Consider the following 14066-nt stretch of genomic DNA (forward strand, 5'->3'; position numbering starts at 1 on the left):
TTGTCCTTTGAGGTATAGACCTGTGTCCATGTTTCGTCAGGGTTTGTAAACATTTCATGTGGGTTATAACCAGAGCCACAATTCTCACAAATTCTTTTTCGAGAAATTAGGTGTGTTTTTCAGGTAGAGCATGACGAAAAGAATTGGATCATGGAGAATTCCATATTTTGTCATGGTAAGAGGTTGACAGCTGCGATGTTTACAAGATTTCCTTGAACATTTTACAATGGTTATCTCACAAAATGAGTAAATCATTTGAAATCTTTACTCATAGATTCTTTATCAATCTTAAAAATAGTTTAAATAAAACTGAAATAAAGAATCATGTATCCTCTAGGGTCAGTTTTGAAGTTGCTTCACATGACATTTCTATGTACAAATTTTTTCTTCACATGGGAAAACCCTGATACCTTTAAAGCGAATAAAACATATGCATGTAGCCTGTAAACTGTTATAGCCCTCTATCAGTACATGAATAGTGGATAAATGTAACCCAGAATAAAATAAGTTGTAGCAAACTTAGTTACATTGTAATCAGATGATGAAATTATTATAGGAGGTTGGCCATCTCAAAAGAGTGACATCCCCAGAAGATGACAGAGAAGTACTAAAAAACTGTAGAAAACTGTAGCTGATGTACAACAAGCTGCAGAGATTATTGGGATAATTGCCACACTGGCCAGAGTGTGTGGGGTGAACACTAAGTCAGCATAAACCTTTGAGACAGAACTGACACAGATGTTCTGCGCTCCCTATGTTTTACAAGAAGTGCCTTTGTCAGAATGGAATTTTACTGAAATATATTCTTTTTCTTTAGCTTATAGCATACTTTTTAGTTTTTTTTAACTCCATATTCAGTGTTTTGAGTCTCTTAACTACCGTTTGATGGTAGTTAAGGTCGACGCCAATGAATCCCTGACATGAACAGTCACAATAGCCATCCTTTCACGCTGTTCTGAACAGAAACCATGAGTAACCACAACCAAAACACTGTTGAACCTGTAGAGAGTTTTAGTGTGTGGACTAGATCATAATGGAATTATCATTGTAACCATTGTAAAATTCAGCATTACAAAGCTATGACCTTGCTAATTTTATATCCACCTAACATGAATATAAAATGTCTGAAACTAACACAGTATTATGTTTGTATGAACCTTCTTACATCCACAAGTGTTAAACTCAAAATGTATCTTGGATAATTCAAACATCTTCATGCAGCTCTAACATCTCAAGTCCTTAGCATACATAGTATTACATCAGAGCAAAGGGGTGCAGAATGATGCCTTTATACCAATAATGCCAAAATGTGCCTTTCCAAATTAAGCTTACATAGTGCCAAAGCAATCATACAAGTAAATGACCCAACTGTATGGATTTGGTAAACAATCTGAATTCTTACTGCCCCCAGGAACCACTCCACCATTAGTGACAGAAGTCGAGATGAACCTGTACACAGAGCATGAAAAGTCCACTTTGTAGGCCCACATCTATGAATTTGCACAAGATCAGAACCTGAAATGCATTTCCAGCTCTCTTTGCTATTTAGTATCAGTCCATAAAGTGGACATGAAACTATGTGTAACATACACTGCAATCCAATGCAATTGCAAATGTAAGGAATGGTCATTTTTGAACAGGCAAATAAAACCAAATCTAAATCATAGCAAAGTATACCAACCTTTGTGAATGTTAGCAATATGTACAGGGCTAGAATCTAGCCTTTATGTTAGGATGCTGGCTCCAATCTCCCACTATTAATCACCATATGCTTGCCATATTCATCTACTTGAGGACATATTGTACACTTCCCGGTAACAACATGAGACAGGGTAACACAAATGTTAGACATAACACAGCCATATACACAATACACAGAGTGAACAAAACACTAAAGTCAGCAGTTGGATGACGTACACTGTACTGCAACAAACATATATAAACAAATGACAGCACTTGCAAACTTTGTCTGACTGGTGAAGCAAATTGATGATCTGTACAGTATCATCACTAGGTAGGAATACATGTATGTTTAAGTCATTTGATAGTTCCTTGTAGAACTGGTAATTGTACCATTACACTGGGAACCTGCAGCCCATTCAAAGTCATTCTAGTTCTTGTAGAACTGGTAATTGTACCATTACACTGGGAACCTGCAGCCCATTCAAAGTTGTTCTAGTTCTTGTAGAACTGGTAATTGTACCATTACACTGGAAACCTGCAGCCCATTCAAAGTCGTTCTAGCTCTTGTAAAACAGGTAATTGTACCATTACACTGGGAACCTGTAGCCCATTCAAAGTCGTTATAGTTCTTGTAGAACTGGTCATTGTACCGTTACACCAAGAACCTTGTCCATTCAAAGTCTAAAGATATTTCACTGCCTTTTAACAGTTTCATTAATGATTTTTATACATGTGTGCATACATGTACATATAAATGTACACATACAATGACACTGTGATTAACATCTGTGACACACATGTTCAGTATTGGGCGGTAATGCTTTCAATAGATACATGTATATCCTTTAAACATGTTTACCTATTATAATGTAAGCTTCAGTTATGTACCATTCATCATTTCACAGTTATAACTGACCATAAAATTACATATGCATATCTGAAACAGTATCAGAATTCCCTCTAGGATGAACAATTTGTCCAGTTCAGTCAAGATCAAATCAGGCAAGTTATTCAAACAGGAAATGAATAAGGCCTCCACAAACAAGCTCCAATGTCAAGTTCAACTGGTTGGGCAATTGTTTGCAAGGTTGAACTTATATATTTATTTTGGTTGGTCATTTAAACTGTACTCAGAAGTATTTCACTTATACAACTGCAGCCAGTATCATGGTGATGGGAAACTGAGAAGCACAGTGGGGAAAGTATGGGTGGATCTGAGTAAATGCTGTTGTATACACACAAATAGCACAAAGTTCCTTTGAAGATTTGAATGTCTCCACACTGTGGAGAATGAGGAACAATGACTAAACAATCTTTCAGTGTACAAATCACACTTGTAAATGCCCCATAAAGTTGGAAAGATGAAATAACATTTTCTGAACATGTTAAGGCTATTCAAGACTTTCAGTCACAATTTCACTCATTATCCCATTAATGGGCTGCCAAAGCAAATATTATTTTACTCTTTGTGCAAAGCTCAAACACAACTTGGTAAACCCTGTTTAATTATTCTGTTAAATTATTTTCATTTTGTGAATCTTTTCTATGCATTCATACCTACATGTACAATTGAACATAAAGGTGAAGTAGAAATACAAGTGCATGCACGGCATCCAAGGTCAACACTTTCACTCAACAGATACGCACAGCTGTATACTATTTTGACCTGGCAATGGAGCAAGTATTTTGACCCATGAACATTTTAGACTTAAATGTGTATTATGATGTAATGATTTGTGTATCATAACTGTCTGAACTAAAGTTTGTTATGGATTATACAAAGCATGGTGAATAGTCTGTGCAGTATATGGACAGCATCTATGTACATGTGACCACACAGTACTTGTACATGTACATTCACAATTGTGAAACTTCATCAGTAACTTTCCAGAGGTAGGTAGGTAATTTACTCCGGGCACTTTGGTTTTCTCTAGCCATAGAACTAACCACTATCGTGTATGTTCACATGTAAGTGCAAAAATTTTAAGGTATAACATCGAAAAACAATAAAATAGATAAAATAAGTACATGCAGATGTATCAACCACAATTGTCTATTTACATAAAGTAAACCTCACACCTAAATATACATCATAGCAAGCTCATACATGTACATCAAAGACGCCTACAAAATCACAAAGCTTATTTGTATGTATTACGTATGTACATGTACAGTCTGTCATCAATGGTACAATCATGGCTGACACCCCTCTTGGGACAAAGCCAATGAATTCCCCTGCTATACATGTATGCATATGTAATGGTTGAAGGATTTCACTACATGGGTCACACAGTCTCTGCTGCCAGGGTCCAGCGCTCTACCAACTGAGCTAAAAGGAAATTCCCGCTAGCTACTGCTAGTATAAGCACTGGGAAGTTGCTCCTGTTACACTCTTCCCCACCTAAATCCTGTCCCTCTCCCACACATCCATTTTCACAGGCCCAGAGCCCCACGCTTCTTGGAATCTGTTAGGTCACGGCACCAGTGTAATGGTTGAAGGATTTTACTGCGTGGGTCACACAATGATTCAAACTCGGGTCTCTGAAGCCGAAATCCAGCGCTCTACCGAGCTAAAGGGAAGTTCCCACCAGCTACTGCTAGTGTAAGCACTGGAAAGCTGCTCCTGTTACACATACATGTACGTGAAGATCAGTTGTACAAGCCTGCTGTGCACAAGTCAAGTCATTCCACTTTTGTCCGCCTTCTGCACAACAGTCATTTATTATTAATATACAACCACGTATATCCAAGACAATACATGTCTGACAGGAAATCCACACAAAGAACCATGATCAACAAACAATGATTAAAACCTTTAGACAGACTATCTTGCTAAAACAGATTCCAATTGCAAAACAAATTCTTTTTCATACTTTACATGCCTATGGATAAACGCAGCACCGAATTACCATGAAAGGTACTACGACTGTGGCCTACCTCATTTTACTTGTACACAACCCCGGATCATCTTCATATAAGGAAACATTGGAGGCGTTGTGATGGAACGTGATGCTTAGCTTAGCCTATACGCTTAGCAATGATAATGTATCCGATTCTGTGGCACTTCACAACGCTTAGCCTCTGTCAGCTATCACCCGGCTTATCGTGTTGTAGGTAACTCAACAGCCTTGTTTGCTTGCAATTGCCTTGGATGCTGGCAACTCTCTGCTATACGAGTACTGTCGTAGACTGGTTGTGTAAAGAAAGGCCCACATCGAATGGTTATGCTGGATTGAACGTCCATGCACACTGTTCTGTATTGGAATATTGATTCTGTGGGGGGTATATGGGAGCACCGAGCTCAGAACCATGCCAGGCACCTTACCCATCCCCTAAAATCAATACCATCAGCATGGAGGCCCAGCTAGAATTCCGCCTGGCTTAATCAACATTATCAAGGCGATAACGAACCACATGTCCACTTTACCTATAGCAACACTTGCTTCAGTTATTCCCCAATAATACAATTTACTTGTATTTCCCTCTAGAAGGTTTTTGTTGTCCCTCCCACTCTAATCAGTGTTTGTGCCTGATTCACGTCAGGAATCATTCATATCAAATGACAACGTCTGAGTGTTGGTCAGACTGCTTCTGTTACTCACTCTTTAAAACACACCAAATGCTCCATTTAGATATACCACGTCAATGAACACTGAAATCCTCATCTCCAAAGTATGCTCTTCAATTATGGTTCTAAGCATCAAGGCCACATTCATGATTAACATGTCTACACCGTATAAACTTGCACTGAACAATAAAAACTAAACTGTGTATAGATTCGTGCAATATAAGTAGTTTTCAGATACTCTAATTCAGAATGTGAATGCATGAAAATCTACAAAGTATTATAAGAATAAATCACATGCTCAAATGTGGAGAAAGATAGTGTCAGTTTCTTAAATTCATACTTCCATAAGACATACTACAGTAAATGTGTATGACGTTTCTTTGAGAAGATCTGATATTACAAATGAATCCAATTTTTTATTTTTTTAAAATTTCTTATCGAAGCATTATGGCATTTACAAACAAACTGTGAGCATATATATTTGCATACTCACTATACACAAGGGCCAACACAAATCCTGACCATCATGGTTCTGTACTTATTCAGAAACATGTTCAACACTAGCTCTGTACGTTGTATTTCCCCTGGATACATGGACACTGCTAACGAATCGCTCACGGTTTTCTCTGAAAAATCATTCACTGCTGAAGCTGCTTGTCCTTTAAACATTCTGCATCAAAGACTATCCATAAAGCCGTTTCATTAACAACTATTCAGTGCATCTAAGGCTCTTTATTTGATGTCCCTTGAATGGCAATAGATGCAGTATATTTAAATGCAACAAGACTTGACTTGCACATACACAGGTCTAACATGTACAGAAATGTTTCATAAACTTCTAATGATACCAAATAATTCTTGAACATGTACCTAGACTATTAACTGGTTGTTGGCAGGTATCCCTCACACCTATGGTGTCTTCATTCATTTTATGGCACAATTTTAAGATATCTGCATGTTGAGAAGGGTACATGGGGATTTAAACCTTGGGTGTGAAATTTTAACCTCGAGCCATAAGAATGCAACATTACAACAAAAAAACTGACGTCAGCCTGCAAAGTAATTTATCTGCCCAGGATATATATTTAGTATCACAGAGAAAAATGATGTCAGCCTATGACAATCAAGAATCATGGAATATGTAGGGACAAAACTACTTCTACAACCTATGATGCACACCATGGGGACAGCATATACAAGCACATGTAGGCAGATTTTCTGTTCCATCAATTATGAAACTTACTTCTCTTCCTGTATGAGAATGGTGGATGTTCAGTGGTCATTGAAATCAAGCAAAGATCCTCTCTAAAGTCAGAGCACAGACACATGCAGAAGCAATGAGTCTTTCTTATTAAAGGTACTTAAGATGACTTCCATCACAGGAAAGCTGTGATTGCTTCAATCTCATTTCAGCACATACATGTAGAGAAAGCAAACTGTCACCCACAGCTGTGTGCATGGAAAGGGTCTGAGAGACAACCTGTTCACACATCCATATGTGTACATAGATACCAGAGACAGTGTAAATTAGAAACAAAGACAAGTCTAATTTTCACTTAAAACAAGCATAACCAAAAACACTAGTAATGGTAAACTGTGTGATAACCAGTACATGACAATGATTTACATGAAAAACTAAGTTGATTACATGAACACGTGCAAACGTCAAATATGTGTACTTTAAACATTGGCTTACAGTATTTCTAAAATATTAATTAGCAGTATCACAGGTGCCAATGGTTTATTGTGTTTGCCAAGGAGGTTACATGTATGTTGTGGCTGGCTTATAAATCTAATATCCATAATGCTGGCCGCTGTTGTATAAGTGAAATATTCTTGAGCTTGGCACAAAACACCAATCTAACAAATAAATACATATACATGTAAATGCATTAGTCAGTGTGTCTGCCTTTCAGAAATTTATGGAAAATGATATTCAGGGATTCAGATGAAATTTTTGTACAGGTGCACAAGGACCAGTCAATTAAATTTTGGTGGTAATCAAGATCTGGTTTTGCATCCAGAAATTTTGTAAAATGATATTTTCACTATGATATGACATAAATATTGTACTGTAGTGCTGGAACTAGTACTTTTAGATGTGGCAGAAGTTTGAGTTGTCAAAGTTCCTTCAGTATGTAAATGTTAATCTACCAAACCATTCTTCCTCAAGTGTTTGTTGCCATCGATAATAAGACTGGAATCCTGCAAAGATGGTTACACAACAACTGCTCACATGTATAACATAGGTCATCTTCATGTGGCCTAAAATCATGAAATACTTCGGTGTAACAGTGGCACAGATATGTTGTCGATAACTGTTGAAAAGTAACCTAGAAAACAATACCTCGGTTGACTAAGACTGCATGCGGAGCCACAAGTATCCACAAACTTGCATTGCTTAACACAAAGACAGTGGTATGTGTGATGGACAAAGAGTGGTGCTAATGGTTGATACAGGCAAGCACATACAACTACTGTTACAGGGGTATTGGATTGTCCACATCAGAAATGATACTCCATCCTTCATTGGATGGCAATGGTTATGTGTGTGATGTGTATATTCCATATCCTGCAGCCGATGTCATATGTGTCTGCTGACTAGGTTATCTCCCTTTGTTCCATTGTGAAAACAATGGTCATATCCCTGTTTAATGTACAGGCAGTGGTCACCCATGATGACATCTTGGTACCAAAACACTAACATGCTACTGTACATGTATAGCACATACACCACTGCCTGTCTGTACATGATCACAGGTGACCACTACCTGTCTGTATATGTACAGGATCATGTTAATGTCTTGGTACCAGGATTTCATCACAGGTGACCACTACCTATCTGTACATGTACATGAGCATGTCAATGCTTTGGTACCAGACTGTCGTCACGGGTGACCACTGCCTGTCTGTACATGATCATGTCAATGTTTTGGTACCAGGATGTCATCATGGGTGACCACTACCTGTCTGTACATGTACATGAGCATGTCAAAGTCTTGGTACCAGAGTGTCGTCACGGGTGACAACTACCTGTCTGTACATGATCATGTCAATGCTTTGGTACCAGACTGTCGTCACGGGTGACCACTGCCTGTCTGTACATGATCATGTCAATGTTTTTGTACCAGGATGTCATCATGGGTGACCACTACCTGTCTGTACATGTACATGAGCTTGTCAGTGTTTTGGTACTAGAGTGTCGTCACGGGTGACCACTGCCTGTCTGTACATGTACATGAGCATGTCAATGCTTTGGTACCAGAGTGTCGTCACGGGTGACCACTGCCTGTCTGTACATGTACATGAGCATGTCAATGTTTTGGTACCAGGATTTCATCATGGGTGACCACTACCTGTCTGTACATGTACATGAGCATGTCAAAGTTTTGGTACCAGGATGTCATCATGGGTGACCACTGCCTGTCTGTACATGAGCATGTCAAAGTTTTGGTACCAGGATGTCCTCACAGGTGACCACTACCTGTCTGTACACGTACATGATCATGTCAGTGTTTTGGTACCAGGATTTCATCATGGGTGACCACTACCTGGACACAGACCCCCATTACAACTTCCGTTTTTCGGTAGGGACGATTGTAGTTCTGTGTATTTCAGGGTGTAAAGTCTTTTTTTGCTGCCAGCCTGCCGTTTTTGGTGTACAGGTGCATGCTTGGTATCAAAATGATGGAAATTGTCTAAGCTTTGGGCAGGTATGAGTTTTAATGGTGAAAGTTTGAAATTCTGGGCGAGAGGACACAAGGAGACAGGTGGTGATGAGGCTGCGAGTGACGTCCCCTTGGCGTTGCTAGGCACCCCTCCCAGCTGCCGGCATGGAAAGGTCCAGATTTTGACGGTCAACCTATGTCAAGATTTTTACAGCTTCTTTCTCACAGGCTGGGCCAGGTATGCACCAAAGCTTATTGGCCTCGGAATGTTTGGGACTGAGCTACAGCGCTAAACGTTAACATTGTCGCTTATGGAAAACTAATGGGGGTCTGTGGCCTGATCTGTCCACTTGTGCCAAAACATGTAATATGTCACTGTGTGCTCAGATTTCGCAGCAGCCTGATAATATTTGGTGGGTACATCTGCGATGTGGTTTGCATTGACATGGAACTTGATTGAGCAGTTTTAAAGCTTTTTAATTCTATATTTTCCCCACATATCCATTTTGTCTAAAAATCGGCTAAAACGCTCTGTGGTCAAGGGTAGTACAGGAGTATAAACAGACTGGAACAAACACAGACAACGTTTCATTGTTCCTGGTTTTTAAAATGTCTCTTTTGGGGCTGACATTTGATAAATAATGCAAAATTTGAGTGCTGCGAGTGAAATTGGAGTATGTGGCTGATAGATAGGGTGGTGTGATTAAGGATGGTCAATAAGGCCTTGCATCACATATAAGGGCCCAGCCTCACACAGGTGGATAAAAACACATCAGCAGATTAATTTACTTGGCTAGAGTAGTAGAGAGGGCCAGTGTGCATTTAATTTACAAACCAAGTCAGGTTCCTCCCATGTGTGCCACCACACACTAGGTAAATGTGCTTCAAATCATCCTGCAGGTCACAAAACATTAAAAACAGGCATCTCTGCTGCAACACTGTCTGCTGTTTTGGGCATAGACTTGAAGTGGACAAGGTAAATTTTCCTCTTTAAACTTAAAAATAAACCACTGTAGGCATGTAGTTTTCATTGCATGTGTATATTCATTCCTCTGACAAGTTACATGTGCACTCACACAGTATGTGTGGCGTTGGAACAAAAATGATCAATTTCAAGTTTCTAGCATACATGTAAGTGTGATCTGTTGGAATATTGCCCTTGTGAAAATGAGTCTCTGCCCCACCAGGTGTCTGTTTCTCCACCAGAACATAGTACGCTGTTCCTGCGACATCTCAAGGAGTTTTTGTTTTAGTATCTGGCCCAGTGTGGCATCCACCTCCCTGGGCAACTGGGATTTTGTTATGTTTCCAATGTCCTCACACACAAGTTAGAAATTAGACAGCTACATATGGCTTTCACATCCTAGTTTAATACCTATTGAGCTTTCGTCTTGGTTTCCCTCTTTAGATCTTGTCTCCCAAACATGGCGTCAGTGAACTTTGCCTGGTTTATGCATATATTGAACTGGGATCTACCTAGGTGAGTGGGGTCTACTAGCCGTTCAGCTTCCTCAAAGGCCTGACCATTCGGATGCAGTCTTCCACTCCCTTGGCCGACCTAGAATCCCCGTCATTGGTCCGGTACTACACCATGATACATACCCCTCCAGCCCCCCCCCCCCCTCCCCCAACCGGGGAAACGTCACAGGTTTCTCATATATGTACGGACAGTTTGAATGTCCATTCCTCATGCCCACCCAGGAACACCCAGTGTGGAACCTGATTACGGATGTAATTTCTCACTGATTATTTGAGGATTTCTGTGTTGTTACAGGTTAAAAAGTATAGCTTTTCCCCTCTTCTTGGGTCCCTTCAACATGTCTTGGGAGGGTTGCCTTGCTGACTGTCTGAATGACCAATGTGCATGTACTGTGTGGCTTTATTTTTGTAAGTGGCAAATTCATATTTCTCCCCTCTACTTATCTCTTGTAGATGCCAGTGTCACACTTTGGTGTTTGTTATGTGGAAAGTACTAATTTAGTCTGAGGCAACAACACAGGTGGTGGGATTCTTTTGCACTGTGAGTTGAGGTAAGCCAGCCAACCAATGGCAGCCATGGGGGAGACGGGAAAGCGGGGTAGTGGGGGGGGGGGGGGGGGGGGTAGTGGGTGATCTTTTAAAGGGTTTTATCATGTGAATCACTATGTAAAAGGGATACTAGTCTTTTCTTTAGCCCTATCCATGGAAACTGTGCCTATGAGCATTTCTATATCAATTTGGATGCATATGTTTACTTTGATGGTGATCAAAATGTACTTTTCTGGAATTTTGAAACTCCGCTTTGCTACCCACCTGTATCACTTTAAGTCAAATTTTGCACAAAGTTGCTAAAAGGTATGTCCTATATTTTGTAAGTGAATTGTCAGATAAATTACCTGTCTTTTGATATATATTTTGACACTTTTGGCTTTTAAGTATTTTCTTAACACTGCTGTAAACAAGAAAATCTACTTGAAAATCCATAATTTTCTAAATGTTTGTCAATGGAAAATGTAAAATACTTTGTCATTGGAATTTTTTCATTTTTCTTGCAGATATACATACCAGCTTTCCAAAACATTTGACCTGGTTGAGATATTTTGAACGGTATGTGCACTACAGAGCTTTGAACTTTGTGCTTGAGGACGGACAAACAGACACATTTCCAAGATAGGGGTACCCCAAGTTAAATTCCTCCTACTCAAAAGTTTTTGCATGTATCAAGCTGTAACTTTATGTGTGAGGTTTAGAGGTAGTAAGCATTATGTGGTGCAAAAATTATTGATTTTGAAAAAAGTTGGCTGGTGTGATAGGACACAGACCCCCATTACAACTTCCGTTTTTCGGTAGGGACGATTGTAGTTCTGTGTATTTCAGGGTGTAAAGTCTTTTTTTGCTGCCAGCCTGCCGTTTTTGGTGTACAGGTGCATGCTTGGTATCAAAATGATGGAAATTGTCTAAGCTTTGGGCAGGTATGAGTTTTAATGGTGAAAGTTTGAAATTCTGGGCGAGAGGACACAAGGAGACAGGTGGTGATGAGGCTGCGAGTGACGTCCCCTTGGCGTTGCTAGGCACCCCTCCCAGCTGCCGGCATGGAAAGGTCCAGATTTTGACGGTCAACCTATGTCAAGATTTTTACAGCTTCTTTCTCACAGGCTGGGCCAGGTATGCACCAAAGCTTATTGGCCTCGGAATGTTTGGGACTGAGCTACAGCGCTAAACGTTAACATTGTCGCTTATGGAAAACTAATGGGGGTCTGTGGCCACCTGTCTGTATATGTACATGAGCATGTCAGTGTTTTGGTACTAGAGTGTCGTCACGGGTGACCACTACCTGTCTGTACATGATCATGTCAATGTTTTGGTACCAGGATGTCATCATGGGCGACCATTGCCTGTCTGTACATGATCATGTCAATGTTTTGGTACCAGGATGTCATCACTGCAGTGACAAGTCGGCCCTATTTCACAAAGCTCCTGTAGAGCTCCAAGTTCACCTAAATACCATGGCGACGTAATACCTACAAGTACAGTATTGGCTGTCATGGAAGATGCGTGCACATAATGTTATCTACACATTGTGAAACAGGCCCTTGCTTCTCTATACGTGATTATATGACTTGCATATATGCCAGATCTGTACCAGGTCTATATGCTACACATATACATATATACATGTATGTTACATGTACATGTACTTATCAAGTCAAGGCCTGGGTAATGGATCTGATCGGCAATGTATTCAGGTGACATTAGTGTTGTTTGCGCTATGCTAGAGAAGATTAGTTTATGATCTGGATTAAATAAGGAGAACAATAATAATAGATGCTGATCCTTTAGCTGGATGGACATGAGCTCCTTATACTCATCGCCTCCATGTCACACTCAGCCCTAGGGGAGCACGAAGCCTTGAAATATGACCAGGTATAATACTACTGGCCACCTCCATTAATAGATGCCCTTAATTGGTGCGTTCCGATTGTTGAAGAAGTGAACGACCAGCCTACCTCGACGGCGCTTTGATACTGGAGTCTACTGCTGCAGAACATGTGATTAACCACCCACCATCGCCATGACAACGCCAGAAGGGGAATAGAGGATCAATAGCACACAGACCGCAGAATTCTCCACACAAATTCGCTTTATTATTGGAAGCTCTACAAAAGTGAAACCTCAAAAGCATTGATAAAAGTTGTCTCCCTTTAATAGACAACTCCTGGCTCAGGTCATGGGCAGGCTAAATTTAGAGAGATATGCAAATAATGTGATATTTGTTAAATCACAGATTTGTACCAAAAAAGCCAAACTGGAATGCACCATTTCATATTCAATTTCTTGATACATTGCGTTACTCTATGATTTTCACTGTATGCTTTAATTGTCCAGAATTATTTTCTAAACTTGAAATTTACATGTTTACGTAAACAAGTGTACAACATTTGTTGTGACCTCAGATATAACAACATTATGCCAGTACAGACTGCTCTGGTCAAACTGACTTGTAAAACAACCTATCAAGTGTCTACACTGACCCCAATACCTTGATTATCAAGAGGAATTTATTTATTTATTTGACTGGTGTTTTGCCCCTTACTTTAGAATATTTCACTTATGCGAGGACGGCCAACATTATGTTGGGAGCATACCTGGCAGAGATCTAGGGGAAACCCAGGTCCTGAGTGATACTGTCACATATGTACATAGTATGTATAGATTTTCCTCTACCCATATACAAGGATGTCATTTCAGGAAAGTCTAAAACTGTGAATCGAAGACAATATTCAGATGACCGTAACACCAAAATATGAATATACACTTACAGAGACTACACCTGAGAATTTCTATATCCTGACTAGTGTATACATGTACATGTATTTTGAATTAACAATTACGTTTAGAAAACTGCATTTTTCAGCACTTTTCTGCTACAATCACAAATTCATAAATATTCAGCTATAGGGCAGACCCTTCTCTGAACTGTCAATCAGGAACATGTCTGCAATGTCAATATAGTTGCAAATACACTGCTCCCTCGAATTTACATGGATGGATTTACTGCGAAATCGGAATTAACGCGATAGTGTGGTGGCCCCCATTTTTTTTGTACCTGTATCAAAATATTCAAGGGAAAAAGGGCAAAACTGTAGTCATAGGTACATGTTTAGGCA

General features: G+C 39.7%; 1 protein-coding gene and 1 long non-coding RNA gene across 2 annotated transcripts in view; one reads left to right on the forward strand and one right to left on the reverse strand.

The window, feature by feature from the left end:
* The window catches only part of LOC135466224 (putative stoned B-like protein), a 48520-nt gene that overhangs the window by 23763 nt on the left and 10691 nt on the right, over positions 1 to 14066 (reverse strand). The gene's annotated exons all lie outside the window — the stretch shown is intronic.
* LOC135468927 (uncharacterized) lies at positions 8819 to 12149 on the forward strand. The gene is made up of 3 exons (XR_010444267.1): positions 8819 to 9157; positions 10852 to 10949; positions 11454 to 12149. It is a non-coding gene; the product is annotated as an uncharacterized LOC135468927 (long non-coding RNA).

Source organism: Liolophura sinensis, chromosome 6 (assembly GCF_032854445.1).
Source record: "Liolophura sinensis isolate JHLJ2023 chromosome 6, CUHK_Ljap_v2, whole genome shotgun sequence".
Classification (NCBI taxonomy): domain Eukaryota; kingdom Metazoa; phylum Mollusca; class Polyplacophora; order Chitonida; family Chitonidae; genus Liolophura; species Liolophura sinensis.